Genomic DNA, 12,144 nt, shown 5'->3' on the forward strand with positions numbered 1-12,144 from the left:
TCATGGGTCGATAGGTAGGGTTCAGGTATGGAAGCTGCTCCCTGGTGTCATTTACATTCATTTCATGCATTCATTTACAATCATTTGCCTCTAACCTTTTTCATCAACAGCATTCCGCAAAATAATTTACACAGCTTTAGTAGGTTTTGTTATTAGCTACAACTTTTGCTCATAACTCAAATCTGTATCTCTTATACATCACGAGTTAGAGCGGGCAGAACTTGTTACTGTTTTTCAGTGAATGTAAGATACATTCACTGAAAAACAGTAGTGGCTTCTGTTCGCTCTGGTTTGTTATGCATAAGAGATACGGATTGGAAATGTTAACAATAGTTGTAGTTAATAACAAAACCTACAAAAGCTCCACACATCATTTTGCGGAATTCTGTTGATGAAAAAAGTTAGGGGCAAATGAATGTAAATGAATGCACGAAATGAATGCAAATGATTTTACATGCCTGGTTGTAGCTGTGATGAAATTCAATCTACTTTGCTCAAGCAACATTTATTTCTATCTCTTACCGTTCTTATTTTGGAGCAATGTTTCTTAATTGACTTAGGGTGGTCCTGACAAATTCAATTTTTCAGCTCCAACTTTTTTATTTTTATTTTTCCGTGAAAGTCACCTTGAGATGGATTTTAAAGCTTGTAGAAATACACATTTTTGTCGAGAAAAAGAAATTGATAATTTTTATAATTTACGAGATACCAACCATTCACTGAAGTACAAGATAGAAATTTAGCAAAACAAAAAACCTAGTAGGGGAAACGTCTCTAATGTTGGCCTATGGATCTAAGATTGGGCCCATCGCTAAAAATCAGCTATTTATCAATTTTATCTAGATGAACGCGTTATTGGGACGTTACTAATGGATATTTTTGGTTGCTATTGAAAAGTTAGTCGATTGCTGAATTTATGTATGGGCCCAAATTAGGGACACTTAGGCCGATATTACCTGCATTTCCCCTAGTTTTGTTTTAAATTTTAGAGAATCTGTGTGTTCTGTGATCTTTTTCAGCAAATAAAGTTTCTTCTTTTGGCCAGTTTTATAATTTTGGTGGTCCTCAAATTATTGATATAAAAAGAAAGCGAACATGGGTGATAGATGTTTTTCAGCAAAGTTGTAGCTGAGATTATTGACTTTGCTTAAAACATATTTCTTCTATCTCTTAACGTTTTCATTTTAAAACATTTTTTATGAATTGACTTTGGGTGTTTCTAAAATTTTAGAGCAATTTGAGAAATGATAACGTTAAGAGATAGAACAAACGTTTCTTCCGCAAAGTAGTTTAAACAAAAAAGTTTATCAGATACAGCCATTCCATTGCAAAACGATCTAGTGGATCACGGAATTTCGTGGAAATTTGTAGTTTTGTTCCTTATCGCAAAATATTAGACCCGTATTTTTTTTATGTTGTCATTAGGATGGTCCAAAATATAGATTTTTTTTCAAAATATACTTTTTTAAATTCATAAATTTTGAACCACTAGCCGATTTCGAAGATAACATCAAGTTAAAGGCAATTAAATACCCTTTTTAGAAAAATATAATGATATTATAAAATCAGTATTTCATATTGATTTATTGTATTCGTTTTTATGGTTTTCAAGGTTTGTAGACAGAGGGTGCAATATGTTTTTATATGTGGTGGCCAGTGAACCGGCAAAACCTCGAAATCCGGGAAATAACCGGAAATTTTGAAAGTAATCGGGAAAAGCCCGGGAATTCGTCAGGGGAACCGGTAAAATCAATAAACCTTAATATAGGATCATTTTTTTTATTGTTTATAAATGAACAAGTTTATAAAGCTTGTGGAAAATAAATTTCTGAAATTGTCATAATCTCTGAGTCATGCAGATTTCAACTTTATCAATTTAATATGAACCTATTTCAAATCAACATACAATTTTGTTTTCTTATAATTACCTTGGAATCAGTGTTGGAAAAGTTCGCGATATTTCACGAAGTTCACCAAGGGAAAAGTTCGCGAGTCATAGTGAGTTTTCGCGAACTTTTCCATCACTGCTTGGAATTATGGTTAAAATAATCATGAGATCCTCCTGAAAACTCACAAGAAAATACTTGTATAACTCTTTTTGTACCTTGGAATTCTCTTTGAAATCCCCTAACAAGTTTCAAACCCTATTCTACCTAGAATCAAAGGTTTACCAAAGATTCACAAACCAGGGAACGAAATGAAGGAGATTATTTTGGCTGAAGGATCCCCCACTCATAGGTTTGCCAAATGGCTAGTAAAGGAATTTCAAAATATGCCTAAACCCTTTACCACTCGCTCAGTTAACAGCACACAGGAATTCGCAAATCAACTTCAGGCATCAGGAGAGATTCGGGAAGATTAAGTCATGGTTTCATTTGATGTCACAACACTTTTTCCGAGTGTACCAGTAAAGGAAGCCATCAGCCTTTTAGAGGACTGGCTTCTGAAGCAACGTGAGGATTCTACTTGAAAAAACAAAGTTCGGTCATATCTCAAGCTTACTCGTCTTTGCATGGAGGAAATTTATTTCATTTTCAGAGGAAATTTTTATAAACAAACTAAAGGTGCTCCTATGGGTAATCCGCTTTCTTCATTTTTATGTGAATTGTTCATGGCTTACCTAGAAAATACTCTGGAGGATAGGAATTTGTTGCCCAAGTGTTGGTATAGGTACGTGGATGACATTTTTAGCATTGTCAAAAGGGAAGGTTTATCAAAAAAATTGGAGGCCATAAGCAACGTTCATAAGGACATCAAATTTACTCAGGAAGAATAGGGAGGCGGCAAACTCCCCTTCTTAGATCTTCTCATCATCAAGGAAACGTCTTCGTTCAATTTCGAAATCTATAGGAAACCTACAAATACAAGAAGAGTAATACAAAACACTTCAAACCATTCCCATCAACACAAAATGGCCGCTTTTCACCAGATGGTTCACAGGATGCAAACTCTTTCTCTTAGCGATACAGGCAAATCAAAGGAAATAGCTCACATTTTTGAAATCGCTTGACTTAATGGGTATCAAGAAAAAAACAATTCAAGCAGTACTCGATAAAAGCACAAGGGATCATTTTAGGCGTACTTCGACAACTCTTACACCAGTAACTGATGGTTTAAACGGGTAGCGGTGAATTTCGAAAAAAAAAAAACATTACCAAACTATTGATTTCGAAGTTTAGAAGTTTTGGTCTAGATTTAGCTCAAATCAGCTGAAGTCACTGTTAGAATCAACAAAAGATTCAATAAATGTCTTAGGGAAAGCCGGATTCTACAAAATCTCTTATCCAGATTGCAGTAAAATCTACATTCTTCAGACAAAAAGGACTTTGGAAACAAGGTTTCAGGAACACATCGCTGAGGTAAAAAAGGCTAACAAAGAGATGGATAAATGAGGTTGAATTTAAATCCAAGGTTACAGAACATATCTTTACAGAGAGGCACAACTTGACAAAGGATAACATTAATATCCTGCAGAGTGTATCTTCGCCTTGGAAACTAGACGTAGCAGAAAGTAATCCATCAATATTGCTTAATTAATAGAGATCAAGGAAACGGATACTCGAGACTTTTTAGCATGGTACCTTAAACCACGCATCGTAGCTTGCCTCTACCTGTTGAAAAATAAATTTAGGTTGCTGGTTAGGTCAATTGTAACATGGCAGTGGATACCTGCTAACTTTTAGTACCTATTGATTAGTATATAACTCGTAGATAAAGGATGGATTCTTCAGTGGTGTTGAATACTTGGCACTGATGACGTCTGCAAGTAGTATTATTATTATTTAGCTTTATTAAGGAGGCTTTCAGCCTTGGGCTGGTTCGCCTCCAACCCCTCTGCAAGTAGTAGACGAAATACGCGTATCTGTCAAAAGATAAGCAATTATAACGGAATTAAAACGAAATAAATCAACACACTCACAGCACTTCATAAAGGGATACCGTTAAGAGGTCCGAAAAATTTAAAGATTGATCATTAAGATGTTTATCAGAATTTTGTAGTTATTCTGCTGAGCATTTCTCTTTAATTAATACTTTAAATTCTCGTAAAAAAATCATATTAAATATCCTCAGAATTCTATTATAAATATTTTTAATTACTGGAACACTGAACCTTCTTCCAATTCGTAGAGCCTTGAAAACTTTACAGGACCATTCTGTGAATTTTCCATTGTTCCATATTTTGAGTATTTTTCACAATCCCATATTTAAAAAAAATCCACTTCTTTTTGTTTTATAAATCGAAGACCTTACTGTTTTAATAAATGTTTAACAAATAAAAAAAACGCAGTTTAATACTCTCCGCAAATTTTAAGATTTCTGTTAGTTCACATTTGAAATGTTAAAGATTTTTTAAACAATGTCTTAATTCGATGCATCAGTTTACCAAACTTGAGGCCTCTTATGTTTGCAAACATCGAGAAATTATTAAGCAACAGTGTCATAGAATTTTTATGGTCACTAGGCCGAATGCTATTGAGCTGATTGGGTGATTAGACCGAAAATTTCAGTTATGAGCTAGGCAGGTAGAAGATCGTCCCAAATCTGCTCGACTATGTGATAAATTCTCTTAAACCTCTTCTGACCAGGGCTGGCAAATGTTATTCTCAATTAAAGATCTCACGCGATATTTACAGAGATACTTCTGTCACTATCATTGGATGAGAAAACGATGATAGAGATTTTCTTCAAAATCTCATCGAATTTTTTGTCATGACAGAACGTGATAGTGTTATGATCATCGTAATTACTAGCTCATTTAATGCTACTAAAGTTACTTGTACCGAGGAAATCTTAAAAAATATATTAACTCTACCGATTACATGCGGTTGCTTGCTTAAATTCATCTAAATCAGTTAGAAATGTTGATGTAAAAACCGCTTGTGCTTGATCATTGTAAAATGAAAAGAAATCTCGTGATGGTAGTTTCGTCTCGTGATAGTGAGAGGACCTGTTTTCTCATCGTCACATTACAGCCGTAATATTTACCAGCTCTGCTTCTGACAACTTATTGGGAAATGTTCATTCAAAATTCGATTCCCTTGATAATTTTCATGAAATCCTCTTCACCAGGGATCTATATACCTCAGAGCAGAAAATAAAAGAAAAGTAAAATCCTAACTTAACATTTTCTTCCTCTGCTATCTAGAATAAACCATTAAAACAGAGTGATTCTTTACCAAATGAATGTTTTGCTCTATTTGATGCATAATTTTCTTCAGTTTTCCGTCTTATTGTTTTTAAAATTTTATCACTCAGCAATATTTCAAATTGATTTTTGTCGCTTCAATTTCAGAGGCTTTAAAAGAAATATTAAAGATGCTGGACTTTGGAAACAGATAATTGTAAAAACCAAAACTGAACTATTATTTTCCAGAGTTTTAATTTTTCGTTATTCAAAATTCTCATGATATGAATTCCATAACTAATTTGGAATTCTGCTCTGAATTATCATGGAATTCTTCTGAAATTAACCAGAAAACTCTCCGCTTAACACTAACCGTTGAATAATTCTTTTTGAAATTTCCTTGAAACTCCTTCTTAGAATTTGATTGAAATCCTTCTTAGAATTCCATTGAGCCTATTCGGAGATTTTGATTCATGTGAAATTCTTTTCAAAATTTTCTTTTAACTCTATTCAAAACAGCATAAATCTGTCGAAATTTTATTTAGAAACGCCCTCTTGTTTAGATTTTTTTTTTGCAATAAATTTTGTTGGAGCTCTGTGATGAGTCTTTCGCACTTGGGTTGAAATTATCGCCAGAACACTCTTAAAACTCTGTGTCTTGTTGAATTCTCATCATAATTCTTCTTCATCTGTCATTTTCCTCACGATCCTCATACAAATCTCCTCAGAATCACGTAGGAATTTTCCTTATAGTTTTTTTTTTACAACTCCTTTTCAAATCTTACAAAAATTACCAAAGAATTTAATTTAGAACTTGCATTCTTCTCCACAGAAATCCCTTCAAATTCATCACAATTTCTAAGGACTTCATGTCAGAATAATTCTAGAATTCTGTTCAGAACTTCTCCTTCGAAAATATCCTCAATATTTGTTTGAAATCAACACTTTGAACACTTTCAAATTTGACTAAAAAATTCTATCAATTGTTCTGTAATTTGTTATAACCCTTCAAATGCTGCCAAGTCTCAGAGCCTTGCCAATTCTGACTCCACGACTCATAAGTATGATATTTTTTCAAATCTGTGATCTTGAATTTTTTTTTTCAAAATCACACAATTTAATATTTTTTTCTCCAAATCTTGCATCACGAAGATTGTTATTAATCACTAATTTTAAAGAAACGTTCTAGTTTCAGACTTAACACAATTTTCAAAGCCCCAGAATCGTGGGAATCTTAGTAATTCACGTTTATTTTTTATGCTTGAAGCAATTTCCTTTTAGTAAATAACCTTTCAGTAATATTGTTCAGGTATTGGTCTAATTGACGTGGGTATTAAATTGTATGGACCATGTTTAGTTTCACGTTGAGCGAGTTCCAACGTCAGTAGGTTTTACATATTTTTTAGTGCTTAACTTTGTACATCAGCGTGAGTACTGTTAGGTTAATATTTATGTTAGTTTAGGCAACGATATACCTAAAAATTTTCTCTAATTCTCATTTGTATTGTATTTCAATGAAACATTTTTTTTAATTAAATATCTTATTTTTCACAATTCTGTCTTATAACATATTCATCCAGATAGAATTTGGCCTAGTCATCTTAATCAGAGATAAAAATCATAAGATGTATCGAGCATAGAAAGTGGTAGAAATTGATTTTACAAAGCATCTCGAAAGACCAATGATTTGTTTTGAATACATTAAGTGACTCATAGAGGTGAATGTATACTTTCAGCTTTAAAATATACTTTCTGTAATTTTGCTTTTATTTTTTCCCACAAATAACCTCAGAAAATTTACAGTTGAACAGGTTTTTAAAAATGCGTACAATTTCGTTTTTTGATGAAAATTAACAACCGAGAAATTTTTAAGATTTGATTCGGGAAAACCGGGAATTTCAAAATGAAAATTCACTGGCCATCCTGCAAAACGTTGTTGAGTTGCGAGTTGTTCCCAAATCACCCTTTGCAATTTTCTCATTCTGAAATCTTCTCAAAAGTGCTTAATCTTATCCTAAAAATCCAGTACAATCCAAGACTCTCGAAATTTTTTCATGGTTCAAAATCTTATTTTCCGGGTTTCTGTCTGTTTTTACCGACCTCCTGATTCACTGGTCTCCCTGTAGTAACTGTCCTTTTAAAATGAATATCAACTCTTAAATCGATTAATTTAGATCCGCTCAATCCACGCATCGTGTTCTAAAGGTGTAGCATAAGTGTGGGTCAGAATAAAAAGGAAATGCTTACTTTTAAGAATGTAAACCACTTAAAAAATATTATGAAATTAATAAGAGACCATAATGACTGTAAAAGTGAACTGAAATCTGGAATCCTTGAGCTTGGCAGTAATCAATTTGAAATGAAATAAGATTGCCACTGGGATTTGCACTGACATCTAAATACGATTCAAGGAAAATGCACTCTACATTTTCCAAGATGGAACTAACCAGAATTCAAATTAGATTGAAATAAGCTCAGAATCGCATTCAAGCTCAATTGAACCCGAATCGAATCAAGAATCAACCAGACCGGGTAAACCCAACTTTCCGAAAAGTAAATTACCAACCATCCCGAGCAAAAAAAAAAAAAAGGAAAAATGCTGCATCTCGCAACCGCCACACAGAAATCGTCGGGTAGAAGCAAATTAAAACGTACAAAACCGGGAGTGCGCGCGCGAGCATTACCCCCCACCCCCTCACTTCCCCTTGCGGAATTCTGCCACTGCCCACCTGAGTCTCCGGCGAAGAAAAGTCCGAAGTGAATATCATTATGATAATTAGTTCGCTTTCGTTCTCCGCCATTCTGCCATTTCCAGTCGTCGACGATCGGTTTTATGCGTTTTTTGGTCCATTTCGGTCCGGACGGGAGGCTGGCTGGCCTGAACCCGGGCCCGGGACCGGGAAGGTTGAATGTATCCTTTACTACTTCGTTTTAATAACAGTAATTACAGACGGTCGAAAAATTTTATATTCATACTACTTCTCGGCCGAATCGGCCGAAGCTGCTGCTGATGCTGCTGGTTGTTCGAAAATTGGCCATCTAGTGAGTCTGACTGACTATAAGAAGAAAAAAAAAAAAACAAAACACGAAAGTCGACTACAAGACACGGGCCGGGCGAGAAACAACAGTCCGTTGGTTGCTTCTTATAAATTTTCGAGGAATTCATCATCATTCGGCAGCAGCAGCAGCTTGGTCCCGGGCCTCATCATTATTACCTTGATTTTGTTTTGCTCTTCCGTTCATCTCCACGAGCGATTTCTGGCGATCGTTCGTTCGTTTGGACCAACTGGACCTCGACCGGCACGATTGGCAATAATTTCGCCAGTTTCCCTTCCCTCGAATCTAACCCCCCTCCCCCCCATCGTCAATTTGGACGCCGTTTCCTGTCTGAAATTTAAAGTTCTTCTTTTTATTCTTCGTCGATGAAAGCGTATATTTTTTTCGAGCAAAAACGTCACTTGTGACGCACCGAACGACGCTTCCATTCGGGCCAGAAATTCCATCAACTTCGAAAGAGACTGGTGCATAAAGTGCAAGCAAGCGACGAACCTGTTGCCGGACGGAGTCGTCGGACACCTTGCGATCCGATGATCGCCGGCGCAGTTATCTTGGCCAACGAGATCACGAACTTGACTCACCGCAGCACCGGCAGAATGTCGATACCTATCACGCACTTTTCCTGCTCCATTCCTGGTGGAGTCGGAGAGGACTCGTCGTCGTGTCCCGGTGCAGAAGGGTTTTTGCAAATGAAATTCAAGAAGTAGGAGGAGGTGCACGGTGCGGCAAGGCAGCATGATTTATTTAAACTCGTTCTTCCTTTGCAGCTGGCGTGCGCGCGAGCGAAAACAAGAACATCGGGTTCGGGGCCGAGGAAATTGGAATGTTATTAATTGCGGTTCTTCTACTCCACACTACAGCGGGTTCGGCCGGTAGTAGGTAGTCGGTGTAGCCCCGGGGGCCAGCCGCACCGGCCATCAGGACGTTGACCAGATCTCCCTCCCTATCATCGCCGCGCACTGGATGGCATTTCAATTCGGAGAGCAGATGGTTCTTTTTTCAGGGTCCGTTTTCGATGGGATGAAAGCCCAGTTTATAACCGACGAAAATTGGAATTCTAAAGCACAGCGAGGGGTCCTGCGAAATGGAACCGTCGATCGTTGTCACAAGTGACGTCTTCGCGCCAGACACCGTGAGAACGAGGAAGCTCAAATTGGGGCCACTAATTAACGAAGCCGCACATACCTACATATCACCGGGGCCGGGCCGAGTCAAGAGGTCCAAGTCAAACGATGATAAAGTGCCGTTTCCGGTCGCGTTTCTATCTCCCGTTCACCGGGCTAACGAGAGAGGAAGGGCTCGGTTGTCGCCATCCATTCATTCATCCTATGCGTCACGGAGAGTCACCCAAATTTACATAAGCAAATGCGACAAGTTGAAAAAGTAAACAGATTATTGTTCGCTTGCAGGGTGACGTTTGGAGCAGCGCATGGGGGGTTAAAAAACGAGAGCTCATAAAACCGTTTTGTCGCTTTTTCGGCACGTTGGAAAGCAGTAGGTACCACAACTCTGTCAGACAACGATGGCGACAAAGACACACGACGATGAAAGGCGTTTTCTGAAGCAAATGTTGTGTGTCTATTATATTATATATGGGGAAATGATAGAGTGTGGCTGATATCATTTGCATAAATAAATACGCAAACAGACACCGCGTATGGGAGGGTAAATGAACGGCTCTTCGCTGGTATACTATGCGTACTTAGTCACTTTCGTCAGGGTTGTAGCCACGAAAGGATGCGATACCTACTAAAGGCGTCTTGCAGAAATTCTTCGAGTTTTTGGCAATTGAGTGCATCGGAACTTTGTGTTAATTTTCATCCCGATTGGACAATAGGTTCCGCAGGGTGTAAGGCCATTAGGCCGAATGGGTCATTGTAACGAATTTTGAAAGGTGAAAGATGGAACTTAGGGTCTTCTTTCGAACAATTTTCACATTCTGGGATGACAAATTTTCAGATCTCAGATCTGAGAAGGAATATTACAATTACAATATCTTGAACTTCGAATTTTTTTCAAGATTTTTGATCATTGAAAAAATATCAAAATCCAAAATTTAATGGAAGCTTTTGTGACTTGGAAAAATCATCATACTAAAATTTTTTAAAGATCTTATTCTAAGACAAATTAATAGTATACTTAGTTCTAATTTTAACTCGCCAACTTGGAACACAACAACATTAAGAAACTAATAAGATTGAAGAATGTTTAAGAAGTAAGACTAAGAAAAAAATTGGGATCTCGCATATACGGCAATTCTATATACACTGATAGGCAAAATAAAGTGCCCACCCCATCATTTTTTGAATTTCTCTCATTTATTTGGTTCAAATTAAAGTAAATACACTGTAGTATTTTTTTATATCTTATTCTTTATATTCTTTTTAAGTTTCACTTATAGAATACCAGATAAAAAGAAGAGACTGACTCGAAGAAAAAAAAATCAAAATGGGTGTAAAAAAGAACAGTGACAAAAAAAAGTGCCCACTGCATTTTAACTCCAGAAAACATAAAATAAAGTAAAAGAATACCAGCCTAATAGTTAATGTGTCCTCCTTTGGCCTTCAGGACCAGCTGCAGGCGCTTCGGCATGCTCTCCACTAGATTCTTCAGGTGCTGTGGATCTAGTTCTTCCCAGGCGCGCTCCAGGGCTTCAAAATAGTTATTTTTATTGGTAACACCAGTTTTGTCAACCCTGGCATCGAGAATCGCCCACAAATTCTCGATGGGGTTGAGGTCCGGGCTTTGTGGAGGCCATTCCAGTGGTTTAATTCGACATGACCGGAAGAAAGACTTAGTCTTCTTGGCAGTATGCTTCGGATCGTTGTCCTGCTGGAATACGAATTTCTCCTCAAGGCCCGTCTGGATCAGCGAAACTTCCAGATTTTCCCGCAGGATGTCGATGTAGGAATCTGCCGTCATTATCCCGTCGATTTTCACCAGGCTTCCCACTCCACCCCACGAAAAGCACCCCCAGACCATCACATTTCCTCCTCCATGCTTCACCGTGCCTTGTATGTGGCGCTCCTGAAGCTCCTCACCCGATCTACACCACACACGAACCCGTCGCTTCCGGTTGAACAGTTCGAATTTTGATTCGTCCGTCCAGAGAACCGTTTTCCAGAACTCTAGGGGCTTATCAGCATGCTCCTTAGCAAACTTAAGCCGTTTGACTTTGTTTGCCTTGCTGATAAATGGGCGCTTCCGAGCAACTTTGCTGTTCAACCCCTGTGCTACGAGACGGCGACGAACAGTTCGACTGGAAACTGTTAGCTGAAGAGCCTCCTGGATCTCGCGGACAGTTACCTTCGGGTTCTTCTTCACTTCACGCATGATCTTGGTGTCCGTTCTCGCATCCGTTTTGCGCATCCTGCCTCTGCCAGGGCGATCCACCACTGATCCGAACGATTTCATTTTCTGCAGAATTTTCCCGACCGCTGTTTTGCTGATATTGTACTTCCTAGCGACAGACCGGTGCGATTCACCGTTTTGCACATCACGAACAACCAATTTTCGGATACACACGGGAATTGCTTTCGAAATCACTACGTCCTCCATTTTTTTCAACTGATTCAAATGCGATCACGTGTACAAATGCACCAGTTCCACCCGTTTGCTTCAATACATGTCAAACTTTCAAAACAAAAACAATCGAGGGGTTTTCCGATGGAAACTTATCGAAAACATACCGATTTTTGAAGTGGGCACTTTTTTTTGTCACTGTTTTCTTTTTCAATCCAAATTGATTTTCTTTTACTTCAAGTAAAACTTTATATTTTCAGTATTCCATAGGTGTAACTTTAAAAGAATAATAAAGGTAAGACATCGAAACAGACTACGGTGTGTTTATTTGAATTTGAACCAAATAAATGAGAGAAATTTCAAAAATGATGGGGTGGGCACTTTATTTTGCCTATCAGTGTATATAAAACGTTAGAATAGATCTTAGATTTTCGTAACAA

The 12,144-nt window shown here is 37.5% G+C and overlaps 1 protein-coding gene across 1 annotated transcript in view; it reads right to left on the reverse strand.

Moving 5' to 3' along the window:
• Positions 1–12,144, reverse strand: part of LOC135697444 (uncharacterized) — a 127,269-nt gene that overhangs the window by 69,446 nt on the left and 45,679 nt on the right. The window lies entirely within an intron of this gene.

This window comes from Ochlerotatus camptorhynchus, unplaced genomic scaffold, assembly GCF_037179485.1.
Source record: "Ochlerotatus camptorhynchus isolate MF236.1 unplaced genomic scaffold, CSIRO-AGI_Acam_v1.1 ptg000070l, whole genome shotgun sequence".
Taxonomy (NCBI): domain Eukaryota; kingdom Metazoa; phylum Arthropoda; class Insecta; order Diptera; family Culicidae; genus Ochlerotatus; species Ochlerotatus camptorhynchus.